Below are 16262 nucleotides of genomic sequence, written 5' to 3' on the forward strand. Positions count from 1 at the left end.
CCACCCCCACCACAGTGCCTGGGGAAAGTTACTGCTCCGGGAGTTGAAATGGAAAGGCAGCAGATGGCCACCAAGTCAAAAAAAAAAAAAAAAAAGTAGTGATTTAGCCTGGCTGTAAGGAGCCAGCATGTTCATTCAGTTGCTAATTATTAATTATCTTTGAGTGGGCATTAGCATCCTCGGGGTCACAGGCATGAGCACCCATTTTAGCCTACAGCAGCCAAACACCGCATGTTTGCCAGTCAGTTCCTGCCACAGTGAACAGCCACCTGGCTGTGCCCTGCCTCTATTTTTCGAGTAAGGAGGATTTACCAGCCCTGCATGCAGCATAGGAAGTTAAACTACGTGGTGCTATATTCCAACGCTGTTTGAAGGATGCAGACATTTTTGGGGTTACCCCCTTGTTCATATTTGAAGGTAAGTTTCTATTCCAAGCCTGATGTTGCTCCATTCCCTTAACCTGCCCCGTATAACCACAGTGAATTTGCTGGAGGCCAGAAGTACAGGCTGTCTGCTACCTGGGGCATCTGCTTCAGATTCCCTATATGATGTCCACTTTCCAGCTAGTTCCAACCATGAAACAGCTGACACACAGTTTACAGGTGCCTCTTACATTAAGGTACGAGCTCTCAGCAATATGGTTTTATGCTCACACATCATCTGGTTTATCTGAATCCCATAAGATTTTGGCATATCTGTCCCCACGTGAACACACAAGTGGCTGCAGAACTCCCAGTTTCCACCACAGAAAGGTCCCTTCAGGTTTTCTTCCAGACCTAAAATGGGAACAGACTGTTGTCTCATCATGGAGGACTTGGTGCCAAGATCCCTCTGCGCCCCTTTGCAAGGCTGCAACAGAGGCACCATTGTCACAGGGTGAATGGATCAAAGTCAAGGGCAAAAAATGAAGTGTGGCCTTGCAGCTATCCCCCAGGCAGCCTCTGCCCACCCTTGCAGCCCAGACGCCAGGGTCCTTCACCTATATGCATGCTAGCTATAGCCCTGTTGCTGTGGTGGCGAACCCTGACCCTTGGCCAAGCTGACTGGTCTGTGGAGCGGCTGCTGTAGACTCTAACCACCATTTGAGATGGGACAGCTCACTGAAAAAGCTGGTTCAGGGGTGAATGATCAGCTTAAATAGCTCCACTGATAAGACCTCCCTTTCCCCACAGGCTTATACTCAGTAGCTTCTCTATGTAAGAGTAAATATGGCAAAGCAGTGAAACACTCTTCCCAAACCTGACCAAATTCTTATGGATAAAGAAAAATGGCTCATGGATAACTTGAAGTTAGTCCTGCAAGAGGAGCATTTTGTGAAAAACATCTTACTCTATCAAAGGGCAAGGGTGCAGCAACAGATACGAGAAAGGAGGGGCTGGCAAACAAAGTGGAGTGAAAAACATTTGTCAGAGCCCTCTCTAGAAGCAAAGGATTAGGGAAAGTGGTGGGATCTCCAGCTACCCCCACATCAAATGGACACCACCTCTTCTGGACTTCACTGATCCAGGCAGGGACCAGCTGTCGCAGCCCCTTGGGAGAGCAATGCTGCAGGCTTGGGCAGAGTCATCTGTGCCCAAACCACCTTTCTTTGCTCCATGGTTGGCATCCACAGAGGGCTTTTATTGGTCTTTTGGCACATCTGCCAGCTCCGTGAAGATTTCTTGGGACCACTGGGCTTAGGGAACCGGAGAAGGGAACAAACGCACTGTCTTGGTCCACATATATTTTTAACATGTATTTTGAGATTCATCTTATTTTTATTGTTTACTCTAGACGTACAGTTAAGTACCAGGAGACTGAAAAAAATGAGCTGAGACTCCCCCAGATCCCGTCTTCCAGGCAGTGCTGTCTAGCAGCTGCAGTCACACAATGTATTTGGAGAACTATCCCCAGTAAAAAAACCACTTCCTTCTCTGCACAGAACACAGCAAAGGATCCTTAGTTTAATCATTCCTCACTGCTTATTCAGAACATGTCCACTGGGTTTGGAAGAAACCCAAGAATCCTGACCTTCCAAAAATCCTGCGGCAAACTCTGAAAGCAGGTTCACAGGACAACTGGCTAGGAAACAGCACAGAGGCTGCTCCAGAGATCAAGATCTTCAAATGATTTTTGCTTGCAAATTTGCTTTCACCTAAATCACCGCAATGGGACAACCTAGGAGCCCTCTAGATGGGAGCATCCCACTCCCAGCCCTTTGCCATGTCTCCCAAATAATAGTTCGTCAAGGTCTCCACCCTCACCAGAGTTTAATTGCACTGCAGTACTGGAGAGCTTTCTCCTGCCTCCCTGGGGGCTAGACTATGTCAGAAATGGGATTCAGCTGGGAATGGCAGCCTGCTATGACCCTGGCCTGTGTGAGTTATGCCTGATAACAAGAGATCTGAGATACCTCTGAACAGGCAGCATGGCAGGATGCTAATTAAAACAGAGTAGCACTACCTGCCCTGTTTGCTGGTCCGTATCTCAGAGCACTTCAGGACAACTCAGGGAGATAAAGGAATGCATTCAAGGCTACTCAACACATCTGTGAAAGAGCTGGGACTAAATCCAAGTGCTTCTTGATTACACATCAGACTACAACCTGGCATACATGGTGAATTCAGGACAAGACCAATGGGATGCCCCAGAGACCTGTGGTACAAGAAAATAGAAAAATTGCTTCTAGTCCAAACCTTCTGCTGAAAAGAAGATGGGGTTATCCAGAAGGTGAGGGCATCCAGCCCCCACCCCATCTCACCCACAACAGGAGCAAACCATCACTGCCCGAATCACCTTGTGGTCCCTCACTTCCCTGTCAGATGATAACAAAGAGGTTCAGTCCTACGCTTCCAAATTCATGGTGGCTTTGGACCCCGCGATAACTAGGTTTCTGTTTGATTTTATCACCTTCACGTGACCTGATTTTTATTAGCAGTTATTTATTTTTATTTATTTAACTGCATAAACTGATTACCCATGTAACAACTTTAATCAATTATCTGTGGCAAAGAACTTCTCTGCAACTTAATTAGCAAAGTTCTTCCCTGACCTAGCAATATCTGATTGCATCATATAAAAGCTTAACTTTGAAACGGCAACACAGTTCATTAAAAATAACTAATAGCTGCAGGGTTTAAAGATGTAAATGTTCATTTTCTTAATGAGAAAAAAAGGGGCATGCAGACTCTACCTGTCTATATTCATTATACTGTGTCCACATGGGATGACTCACATTTGCAAAACTCAAGTTTAATTAACATGCTTATTTTTACAATGATATTTCTCATTATAATAAATTAAATGTTTAAACAGCCAGTGCAAACATTTTGATCCAAGACAAAAATGCTTGCACAGTGCTAGTTTAAGCATTTAATTTATTATAATCCTTTCCATAACAAATGCCTTAGAAGTTGATTTTTTCACTGTGAAAGGCCATTAGTATTATTTCCTCTGGTAATGTTTAATCCAAGACAATCAAAAATGTAAGGCATGAACAGAATTGGACTAGAAGCAATGATGATAAATGAGATATAGTGGAGGAATTCGCCTCCGCCGGTAGCTGCGCCGGAGCCCGCAGCTGGTGCCAGCCCCGTCGCGAGGCGCTTGCCCGCAAACTCATCCCGCAAACTCATCACGCGCGAGAATCCAAGGTGCATCTGGACCCCATGATCGCCCTCCCCAGCCCCACCTGTGGCTCCCCCAGCATACCCTGGGTGGAGGGGCATTTCCAGGGGGCTTCTCAGAGTTTTGTATTTTTTTTTTTAAATCAACCCTGCAAAAATCTCCCCAGGGAAGGGGTGCGATTGCTGATGAGAGGCCACAGCGCCGTGGCCGGCCCCCCCCAACCCGGTCCCCTGCGGGTCCCCCCGGTCCCCTGGCCCCCGGCCCCAGCTGGGGCCACCGCTAGGTGGGGATGCAGGACCGGCGAAACAGCCGGCCTGAGGCCCAAAACTGGGGTTGGTTTTTAACTCCGAGGAACAGCAGTAACATATTGAAGCAATGCGCCGGGAGACCTCAAGAAGCTCCGGGGTGAAGCTTGAAAGCAGAGGTATGAGGGGGAGCTATGTGCAAATCAAGGTGTCTTGCAAGATTTAGATACTCTCCAGTTAATGAAGCACCTTATTTGTACAGGGTTTCTGGCCAAGGCTGGCATTGGCATGAGAGATGAGGCTCCTTGCAGCCACTACAACAAAGTTCAGCTGCTTCTTTCCAAAAAGTAGCCATAGGCAGCAGGATTTACCCTTGGAGAAAGCAGCCCCCACATCTGACCCAAACCACAGCAGTCTCGGCCAAGCCTGGGTGCAAAGTTTGTCCCAGAGGTACCTTCTGGGGCAACCAGCGTGAAGGTAGGGCCCCTTGCAGACGTGGCTGCTGCACGGGTCGGACGGGGGGGGGGCAGAGCGAGGTGGCTTTTCCCCTTGGCATAAGCCCACCCAAGGCCAGCTTGGGCCCAAAAGGTGCTGGCCAAGCTCCACTCAGTTTTCAAAAACAGCAGCCCCTTCAGAGGGCCACAGCACTCCCAGTCCTGAGTCAAATCAGCAATGAAGAAGGATCTCTCCTGGCTTTACCTAGCATGAATGATCACAACAGTGTTTTTTTTTTTGTTTGTTTGTTTTTTTTTTTTGTTTTTTTTTTTTTAAGAAACAAGCTCTGAAATATTTATAAACAAGCTACTGAAATCTCCCCTAACCACAGAATTAAATTCAGCAGTTGCTCATGGTCTGACAAATATTCTGCCAGGAAGTCCCCATTTATTTGTCATTGTTTGCTGCTTTTCAAATCACTGCTTCCACAAGAACTCGGCAGATTAATAAACTAATCCCACTGCTTAACTAATTGCAAAAAGCAGAAAAGTCATTTGAGTAGGTAAGATGGTCATTACAAAAATATCCACTGGGTTCAGAAAATTGAGGGCACAGCATTTTTGCCTAGGAACCACTGAGGGCAGCTTTATGTAGGCCACAAAGTGCCTTGAGTATTTCTTAGAGTCCTCAAGTTTATTCATGTATTATTTCCTCAGTTGGATATTCAGTATATTTTTCCAGCAGGCAAGAAACTGGGACTTCTGTATATGAGTTTCATCTGTTCAATATGTGAAAAAAATATAGTTCCCCTTAGCACATTCTGGTACAGTAGAAGCAAAGCGCAAAAGAAAAATTCCAAATATGTAGATTTAAAAATAAAAACACAGATCTCTTTTCTCCCTAAAAGGGATTTGAAGAAAAAAATTGGGCTATGGATAGGTCTAGACTTTAATCGTGGAGTTGCCTAAGAAGAATTGTTGGCCTGAGGTCATTTTAATCAGATTGCATGTCAGCTTGCAAAATCTCCAAATTAGCTTACAGCTCCAGGAGAGAAAGATGTTTTTATTTCCTGAAGAACGCAAACAGATTGTTGTGACATGTTCTCAGTCATTATGACAGATCAGATCCCTGCTTTGTGCTGTGAGCTGGGAAAGAAGTCAGCCGCTTCCCTGGCTCCTTCTGAGATTTGGGTATCTCCCAATTTGTCAGAGACAGTGACGGAGTTTATAAAAATCCTTCTGAAAGTGAGGTTTATATGCAAAGACTCTGATAAAAGAGATTGACCTTAATTGGGAAGCAAGTTTCTTTCACATTTTTAACAACCTCCAGGCCTTCCTAGCAGTCTGATGAAAGGGAAGTTGTGAAAAGAAACAATCTGTATTTATGCAGAAGGAACTATCATATCCTGAGCTCTGCAGAGGATGACAAGAAACCGACTCATCCTTTTTAAAAAAGGATTAATTTGCCATTTTCTTACTGAGGTTGTAAAAAGTAAGGCTGTGGGGGGATTTGAAAACAGGCTGAGTACTTTAGTGATATTTAAGGCAGGCTCTGAGTCTATGTGAGACTCTATACATTGCTGAGGAGCAACTGTCCTGGGGTAGTATCTATTCCAGGATGCCCTTAGCCTCTGTATTTTGTGAATGTAACTCAATCCCTTGGCATTAGCACATCATTATTTACTTCTCTGTGTGTCAATTTTTCATCTGCATTGGCAAATGGCCCAGATGGTCCTTACATACTCCAGCAGGGTGGCTTGGGCTCTGCTGATGAAATGGCTACTGTTCAAGAAAGTCACTGAAGTCCCTGCAGACCTACAGGCAGCAATGACTCACATGGCAGGCAATGAACTTCGAGGTGGTGGGATTCAAGCACCTGATAAGGATGAGACAGTCCTTGCAGAGAGCCTTGCCATGCACATAGCATGGCTGGAAGTAAATGTGGGCGCACATTAGTCAATACCTGTATCCTTGGATTTTCTTGGTAGGCTACTCCACCTTCATACTGAGAGTGTGTCCTGACCACATGCACCACCATTATCAGTATGGGGACAACAGTTAGATACACGAGGAGCTTTAATCACAGGGGGAAGAGGAAGTAGGAGGACAGGGGTGGGGTGGTGACTTGTTTCCATCTTGACAGGCTACCAGTGGGAGAAGCCAGTACAAATTTGTGATAACAGACTGGTAGTGGGATGCAGCTCACCCAGGTAATCCCCAAAAGTTGTGTGTCCTCATCTGAACTAGTAATCAGTACTGTCTAGTTTACAGGATGAGGGAAAGAAATAGGTGTCCAAATGGCAATTCCTCAGACTTCTAGCTGCTTCTTCTTTACATTGACTAGTTCAGACTTAGATATCCCGTTTTCAGACACCTTGTTTAGGGAAATGAATCTATACCAGCCTATCTCTATTAGTAACCAAGAGCTCAATGCCTCTTGCAGCTGAGAAAGGACATAGAAGTAATAATCCTCCCTTGAGACCCCAGCACACTGCAAATGTAACTCTGGGCTAAGAGACAGACCTGAGACCACTTTGCCAAAATAAGGAAGTATTCACCTGTGCAAAAGGTATTTGTATGTTTGCCATGGAGAAGCCATCTTGATTAGATGGTGTTATGTCCCTCAGATCTTTAAAACTGGATGGAATAAGACACTGGGGAATATTTTTGTCAGAACTATCCCATGATGGTAGGAGAAGAGATGTTCTTTTCCTATCTCAGCTTTTCCTCTTCTTTGATTCTGCAAGTCAAAAGAAGTCACAATTGTACATATCTGAGTAGAAGCCGCCAGTTTCTTTCTTCCAAAGGCCTCAGTCTTGACAGCAGAAAAACTTCATCTTCATCATTGTACGAGTTTTAGGATTTTTCTCTGGCTCTCTGCCATCAGCTCTTGTGGAACCCAGGGCAACACAACAGTGCCATGCAACCCAGATGTCAGCAAACTGTTAATACCAAGGGACAGATCCCTGGGGTGAGATTCCTGCTGAAAGTTCTCCAATTAGGCAGCTTACCTCCTACTTTGCCTCTGCTTAGCCATTTTGGACCTAACATATTTTATTGCTCAGTCTCCTAGTTGAATTGCTGGGAAGCGCTGGATATAAGAAACCAGAGACTGCTGATTCAACAATACAGTCCAGCATATTGGCTTTACTTGATTTCACTAATAAAGGTGCAAAATAACGCTGTTGACTCTTCTTTCATCAGCATCAGCCCCATGAGGCTCTCCCATGCCTCTCCTAGTGATTAGAGCAAAGGGCTGGAAACAGAGGTCTTGAGTTCAACCCTTAATGAGCCTCCTGTTCAGTGTGTTTGACTCGGAGCTCTTGACCTCTTTGCACCTCGGCCAACTCAGCTGTAAAACTGGCTAAAGGGTGGACCTTGTGGAAACAAGCCACTGTGCCCGAGTGGAGCCTCAAGTCCAGATTTCACGGGTAAATACAAAATAAAAATCAACAGCTATTTGAATCTGCAATGACCCTGCTCAAATGTCACTAGGATGTCAGGTTTTGCCAGTAAGAACAGCATCAGTCTCTGGGGTCCACCATTACAATGTCAGAGTAAAACTAAAAGATGTCGCTATGATTTATATCACAGTTAAAAAGATGTCATAGACAACTGCACAGACAACGTAACATGGTTACCCATCTCCTTGTGCTAGCACCTGGGCATGTCAGCACAGGGTCGGCACCTGGGCGGCACAAATCCATCCACTTGGGGACACGGTTCTCTGTTAGTATTTGGCTCCAAGAGCTGGGATGCATGGGGACCCACTTACTCTTTGAATGTTTTCTCTGAACAGTCTGCAGCTGATGCCCTCTCCCAGAATGCTCTACATGGAGAAATCCAGCCTGGCCATGTCAAGAACAAGAAAGTCCCTGTGAAATCTCTAACTCATTTGAAAGCCCACTTTTCCTCCAAACCTTTCTTAAAGTGATAAGCCATATTGAGTCAAGTTGCCTAATTTGCGCTGAAGGTAGGAACCTAATGTCTTTTTCAACTACATGTTGCTTTGTCTCTGGGCCAGACTGAAAACTTGCTTTTGGTTCTGTAGTTGAGGCCTCCACCTTTGAGTACGAGACAGAGTGGACTGGACTGTGGCTTTCCTTGGGATGAGCAGCAGCATGGCACTCCCATGCTCCAGGAATCCCTTGTTCCAGCCCTTTGCCATATTGCAGCCATGAAGACAGAGTCAGACCTCTCAACACAAGGCCAGTTAGCAGCAAAGGTTTTAAATCTCCCCAGAGCTCTATTACAGTCTGTTTAGACCAAGCCTAGAAAATGGCCAAGCTGTCCCGTGGCCAGGAGGGCTGTGTGTGCTAAAAAACGTGTCTGCTCTTGATGAGCATGGTTCATGGTTCCTTGGAACCATGAGCACTCCCTGCTAGCAGCTCGGGTCCATGACTGGCTGCAGCAGCTGCTTGCACTTGTGCTATGTATTGGTATTCTTTGCACAATAACAAATATGAGATGGTGTAAGGAGGAGTTTGTGCCTAGTACAGCTTGTTTGCTGTGTAACAACTTCTAGTTATGATAAGGATGCTTAAGACAAGCCCTGCCTCAGCCCTCTGACTCCTGCCCAACACATGCAAACATGCTTGTTTTTTCACATGACAAAATGTGCTTTCTTTCAGAGTTTAGGACAACCAGAACATTTTTCCCTTTGAAATAGGACATTACGCACCAGATTGTGAACTGCCATAAATGAGTCAGCACAGCAGAGCTGGTGCCTCATGGGTAAAGAAGGGAGGTGCAGTGAAGAAGGGAGAGGCACCATCCCTTTGGATTTCAGTAGTGTGAGCCTTTAAGTGCTGTTCATCACAGGAAGCTCAGCAAAATAGGAAAAAAAAAAAAAAAAAAAAAAAAAAAAGACTGTTTTCAGGTGGAGCAAGAGCAGGTGGCATCCAGTCCATTTCTCTGCCGTAGCAGGGCCATTCCCTTCCATAACATCCCTACATCTTGTCAAAAAGTCTTTCACCATGAAGCCATGCAAAGATGAGACATGTGAACTGGACAGCTCTGGCTTGGGCATGGGCAATGGTCCCAGCAATATTTCTTCGGGTATCTCTGCATGATCCTGCATTCCACCACACAGACATACCTAAGCAAGCACTGCCTCAAAAAGGATCATGGTTGAGAACTGTCCTATAAAGCCTTCTTCACACCAGGTACCTATTAGTAATAACCCCAGCTGCCCTACAAAGGGGCCTTTAGTAACCGACAGCTTGTAGGTCTGGAGGAGAGGTTGATATGAGGCATTTTCTGAGACTGGGTATTTGTATGGTTTTTCCACCTTACAATGGGATGGGATCAGTGCTGGTCGCTGTGTGTGAGCCCAAACCTTCAGTACAACAGAGATCTCTGGTCTGTTGCAAGTATCCTTCTGCTGAGGATTTTCCTTCCCTTGAGGAAAATATGTTAACTGGCTTTAAATAATTAAACAAATCACATTGCAAGCAAACCCAGGCTGATCTTTAAAATGCATTATCCTAAGGAGTTGAGAGAAATGCTCAGCACTTTACACCTTCCTCTGATCTCTGCACACATTAACTAATTCATCGCATGAGGGACCACCCAGCTGCATCTCAACCATGGAGCACAGGCTATGCCACTCACCTCCATCTTTAAAACCAGTATTACCACAGCTGGGGACCAGGTTTCTTCAGAGCAAACAAGCCCTGGCAGTGGGGGGAACAAAGCTCTTTTCATCAGGCCAAGCTTGCATGGAGCGCTTCATTCCCACAGAGGTGCTTTCTGCTCTCAGACAGAAAGGGCAGACTTCTCTTCAGGCAACACGGCTCCGGGGGCAGCAGCCGCCTCTTGCAGGAGCAGGGAGGCACACTTGGTCACAACTGGCGACAAGTTTGGCTTTCTGGGAGCAGTGAGAAGAAGTCAGCAACCTCAAACAACTGCTCTCGGCCATCAAGGCCATGTGTCGTTAATACCTTTGAATAGAGAAAGATAGAGGAGTTGTGAGGCAGTACTCTCCACCTAGCATAACACAGCAGATGATTTATCTAGGCGAGAGCCTCTCCAGATTAAACCTTAAAAAAAAATAGCCCCAAAACTGCCTGGAGACAAGCCCTTATGCCTCTGTCAGACTGCGCATGGGGATATGAGCCTCTTAAGACAGCAACTGCAATTTATGTCAGCAAGAATAAAACCTCCTTGCCTACAAGGAGGGGAGAAAGGCCAAGCCTAGCCTCAGACCTCAATCCGTATTCCCCACCCAGGAGGCATCACTGGGGTTCACCCTTGAGCTCACAAGGCCCCTGTGGAGGGCAAAGTCATGCACAGAGGCCACCACTGCCCCCTCTCCAATTAGTCTGGTTTCATGTGGTCATGTTTTCCGCTTCTCAGCTCTCCCCCATGCAGTGCCATGGCCCAAAATAGCCAAGCTATAAAACGTGAAGCTTAAATTATTTGACAGTCTCCCTTTAATGATTAAGGAATGTCATGAAAATTACTAATTATGGAGTCATGGAAAAAGCCCCAGGAAATAGGGCTGTACAGGGGATCTCCAGGGCAGCTGAGGGCTGTGAGGACCCATGGCAGCCAGTTCTTCCCAGCAGCTCCATCAGCGTTGGCAGTGTCCCCACACCAGCCTTACCCAACAGTTGGCTTTACAGGCTGCCATTTCTTTCTCCATCCCTTTCTCTCCCATGCAATCGTCTGGCAGAAGGTCCTTAGCTTTTCTCTTGCTATTTCTCAAATATTTTCTCCCCATAGCTGTCCATGTTGGACAAGCATGAGGACTCAGCTGCTCTTGGCTTGTCAAATTCATTTACATCTTTAGAAAGGAAGACTTGGCCATAAAAGGCCAAAATAATAACAGTGATAGTAAAAATAATGACAATAATTCTTGTTACACTAAGCCAATGCATTGCTAATAGCTGAGCTTTAACAATAAGAGAAGCACAACAAGCAAAAATTATATCGCTCTTTCCCCACACCCTCCAGTGCCCTCCCAATACTTCCTTCTCACATTGTGGCCATTAGGAGAAAAGGAATAATCTCTAAGTTTCTGGTAACAAAGCCTGATAAAGCTTAATTTTGTACAGAAAGCCAGGGAGGGAGGCAGGGAGTGCCTGGCATTAGTGCTTGTACTTGTTCTGTCCCTACTCTAGCTTTCCTAGGTCAAATATTTATCCGAGTGCTGACTCCTACTTCCAGTTGGAAAACATGCCTGCCATATTTTCCAGCAAGAATGTCCCCATTTTTTCCATGGTGCCCCCCTGTAAGCACAAATTTCTTTGCAATTATTTGCAAAAGTGCCTCATCATCTCCCTTCAGACCTTTCTATAGCTCCTTGGCTACATGGTGTGTAAGAAATACAACTCTGATAGAGCAGATAAGCTCCCCTCCTGTCCAAGAATAGTCACCTCTCTCTGTGTCTCCTGCTTCAGGCCAGGTTTGTCAACTCTTTGGAAGAAGGACTGTCCCTTCTGTGGCTGTACAGTACAATTCAGTCCAGATTGGGACCAGGGCTCCCGCACAGCAGGGAGCATAGACAGCACCTGCCACCTGCCGGGTGGCAAGTCTTCCCAGACAGGGTGAAGACACAGCCCTGCTCTCAAATGCACAAGAGCCGGTTAGGCAACAGGATGAAAATTTGCCAAAGTTGCCTCTAATTTTGAATGACTGAATTTTTGCTGCTCAGTTTCACATGTGAAGGATACAATTTGGAGAGTTCCTCAAAGGGAACACAGCTCTCACAGCAGTCAGTGGGGAACGTAGGTGCCCAAGACCAGATAAATGAACATGCTGTGCCCTCCAAAGGACTATCACGGTCATGTCTGAGAGCAAGAAATCTCAACCAAAGTGACGTAAAGTGGCAAAAAATAATTCAGCTGAGCACTAAAATTTAGCATAGGACATAGTTGCACCATGTTGTTGATCGGTCCTTTTTCCCTGTCAGGTTTAGTTTCTTAATATCTGGTGTGAGGAAGGATCTTTTGAAAGAAACTTTAAATAGAGATTTGGAATAGGCAGGGGAAAAGTATTATAGATTAGATCAAAAAATACCAATATAGAAGGCAGAATGAAAGAACAGAGCATAGGTGAATAGAGATTAAGCTTGCTGGAGTTAATCCACACAAATATCTCACAAAGGTAATGAAAGAAAAAAAAATGTTTAAAGTGTTCTCAGAATGGTAAGTAAAATATACATTTCAGAAGATTGTATTTGTGAAAAACATTGTGGTGCTGCAAACGCCTCCAGGACAATCTCATCTGAAATATTCTTTTAAGTCAGGTCATGAAATTATTAGTTGAACAGTGCATAGATCAAAAAGAGAAATATAGTTGATTCATGGGTGCTTTTGGATGAGAAAAAGAGCCAGGCTTAGCCTATGCTACAAAACAAAAAGAAACTTAGCAGATTTCTCATCAAAGTGTAAAAAAGCCTGTGGGAAAGAAACAGATTGATGCTACTAAGTTGTTTAAGATAATAACTACCTCCAAAGCACAAAGCCATGGTTTGAGGTTAAGAAAGAAAGTAGCCTATGAGCAATTTACGCAGAATAGCTACAAAAGAGACCATATTGTTAAAGGTAGGAATGAAAGCATGTGATGACAGCTAGTTATTTTATTTTATTTCTTTAATCTAAGGAAAGCAGAAGGCACAGCTACTAGCTAAATTTGGAAGAGTATGGTGAAGACATATGGATAGACATGATTCAGCCCTGGGGGAAAACAAATGAGCCTTTAGTGTCTTGGGGTGAGGAAGAGCAAACCATGACGGGCCATATGTCCTTGTCCTAGCGCAGCAGAGAAGAGGAAGGATTTGGGTGGCAGAGGTCCTGCGCCAAGAGCATTTAAAGCTGGGTCAGCCCAGCTATGTGGTGTGGGTCTGCTGGGGATGCACCCCAAGGAGAGCAAACAGAGCAGCACTTCTTCTCCAGAGCGTGGTATCACAGCAAAGGACGTGGCAGCACCTTCCAGGGAGAACTTCTCAACTGACAAGTAAAAACAGGTTGCGGTGCTGGAAATTTCCTGTGATGCCCTCAGCAGCGTGGCTAAAGAAGGGGGCACAGCGTGGGTACACCCCACGCACACGGTGGGGTGGAGAGGAGGAAACGCGAGCCTCCCAGAGGCACCGCAACATGGAGGAGAGAGGAGAGGTGCAGTCTTATACATACCCGGTTTTCTGTCATTTGGTCTCTCTGTAAGCAAGCATCCTTAGGTTTTCTCAAAATGCTCAGGGTTAAATATCCAAGCCAAGATTTTCTTTCTGTTTCCCTATATTTCCTCTCTTCCCTAAAAGACATCACTTATTTTGAAGAGTAGAACCCAAATTAGCACTGGGTTACGGTCATGCTAGTGCAAACCACGGAAAAGCAGTGTAGTGAATAAGTCCTCAGTGTCAGTACCTCTCAGAAATTTCTGTTCAGGCCATTGCAGAGTACAAATAACTATTTTGGCACACTTAGAAAATAAAGATAAAATGTGTAGGAACCACAAGAGACTTAGTGAAAGCCAGGGTGCATTCAGCATCACAAAATAGTTCTCCTTTTTAATATTTCCATTTCTTCTTCCAAAATTTTTTAGAGGTCTGAAAAATAATGAGAAAATGTGCTTCCGTGAGACAAGCCAGTACTATCAGCTAAGCAACCTCACATTCATTGCAGCACTCTAAGTACTCTGGAATGCTTTTCAGCCCAGAGGATAATAGTATTAGATGACCAGAAAGGCTGTCCTGTAAAAGACTGTTATTATGATTTCCAGTCTTAGAAGTTGGCTTAATCCAGCTGAGCACACACACATTATTTAGAGAGAGGACTGAGTTCAGACACTAGTATCAACATCATCTTTATTGCAAATGAAGAATTCACCCAGTGAAAGGCAAGTCACGTTTTTGTCCGAAGCCCTGCAAACACTGGCTGCTGCACTCGTCCTTTCGCTCTGCGGCGAGCTCTGGAGCTGCTGAATGGGAGCTATTTGTACTGATTTGCATCTGTCTAAAATCCTGCTCTCTCTGTTGTCACCTAATCAATCAAATGGCAAAAAAACATGCCCTCCACACCCATCAAGGAAAATATATATATGCACGTGCATAAGGTGTGCATGAACACAGGGTTTAACTAGAGGTGGTAAGCTGCAAACTTTGCTACAGGAATATTTTTTTCCTTCTGGCTGCCTGAAATTTCATGCTCCTCTTCCTCTGTCTGTGCCTGTGGGGTGAAATAAAAGGCGTCAATGCTGCTCTGAGTTGCAAAAAAATCTTGAATTGTCCCCTATATGAGAAAAAATATGGTTGGAGAATTAGTCAGGGGATTTGCACCTAGACTGGAGGAGGAAATGCTGTAAAGTTTCTCTCCCAGAGTTTTGGCAGAGAGACTCCCACGAGAAGGACCAGTTTCCCCCATGTAGAGGGAAGCAGCAGCAGTGGGGAGAAATCACCCATCTGTCAGCCACAGCTGCACCAGTAGCTAAAAACAGGACCACGCTTGGACGGGCCAACTGGTAGAGCACCACTCACCCACACACAGCTCAATGCCCCCACGGATGCACGAGCTCCCAGACTGTGGCTGGCCATTGCTTGGGGGTGCACAACTCTGCCGAAGCCAAACACCTACCAGAAACACCAGGGCCAGTGCTTGCCAGACTGCTTTATGAGCACAGACGAAGCCATCCGATATCATTTTCTGCTTTCTCAAGTGGTTAGATGGCAGGCCAGGCTCCTTTTTAGCAAATGCTGCCTTCACGGCGTCTAGAGCAAAGCTACCTCCCCTAATGTCTGGCATGGGTGTCTTTATTGCACCTGCACGTGCTTGTACTGATATTAGCTTTAATAATTCTCCTCCTTGACATTGCACTCATGTCTGCTGTCAGCCTTCATCTCACTAGCTGGCATAACACAAGCTCCTCTCCATCTCCCCACATGTAGTGGAGATGCCTCCTTCACTTTGCCATCCCACAAACTTTGCATCCCCTCCTGAAGGAGTCTCCTGCCTTCATGTGGATGGTAGAAATGGGCACAGCTGCTCCTTCCACCCCAAACACTAGGAATCAGCCTCAAATGAGACCTATGAGCCGCACCCCAGTGAGCCACAGCACTTCCCAGGGAAAGTGCCCCCTCTCCGACACGTTATTATGTGGGAGATGAACATCAGGGCCTTAAAATAAATCTTGTCTTTTTAAAGCAGAGAGGCTAAATGGAGGTTTGAGATCAAAGGCTGGGATTCTTACATTTTGCCAAGATAGATGTATCCATTCACAAGACTTTGGTGTAACAAAATACTCTGCTAATGAGGAGGATCATGATCTTATTATTAGAGCCGACCTACAAATTCAAAAGAAGACTAGAATATGCTTAGAAAGTTTCACAGTATGCTTCACTTTAGATTTAATGAGCTGTGATTGCAGTTATTTTTGGTGACATCTACACCTGTTAATTTTTATTTAAGTTCTGATTGTTAATGACAGAAATTGATAGGAAGGATGAATCAGAGTTTAAGAAGAGAAAAATTGTTTCTCTAGGATTCATTCACTAACCATATGGCAGCAAGGTGCCCATCAGGGCCTGAGCTTTTGTTGGTTTTGCATTGTTCAGTAATGGTTTATAATCTACTGGTCATGTCAGCAATGGGCTTTGAAAAAGTTAGAAGTGATGATAAAGATTTTTGCATTTTTGGAGCAGGGCACAGAGGAGAGGCAAGTGTAGGATGTCAACTGCAGGGGCCACACAGAGCTCATACAAGCCTCAGTGGGAAGAGCAGGCCAGGATTCATGCCGAGCCTCTGTTGTCAAGAGCCCAGAAAGTTTAAAAGATCGCAGTAGAGGGTGTGCAGTCCCCATGCCGGATGGTGAGGAATTTAGTCGTGTGGCCACGGGCAGCCCGGCTGCTGGCTGGCCTCAGCAGCAGAGATCAGCCCCAGGCAGGTTCATCAATACTGCTGCAGCCTTGCACAAACAAGGTCCCTCTGGCAGCAGCAAATGTGTTAGTGAGAGCTCCCAGCCCCACCTGGGAGAAAACTCT

This window comes from Rhea pennata, chromosome 1 (assembly GCF_028389875.1).
Source record: "Rhea pennata isolate bPtePen1 chromosome 1, bPtePen1.pri, whole genome shotgun sequence".
Classification (NCBI taxonomy): Eukaryota; Metazoa; Chordata; class Aves; order Rheiformes; family Rheidae; genus Rhea; species Rhea pennata.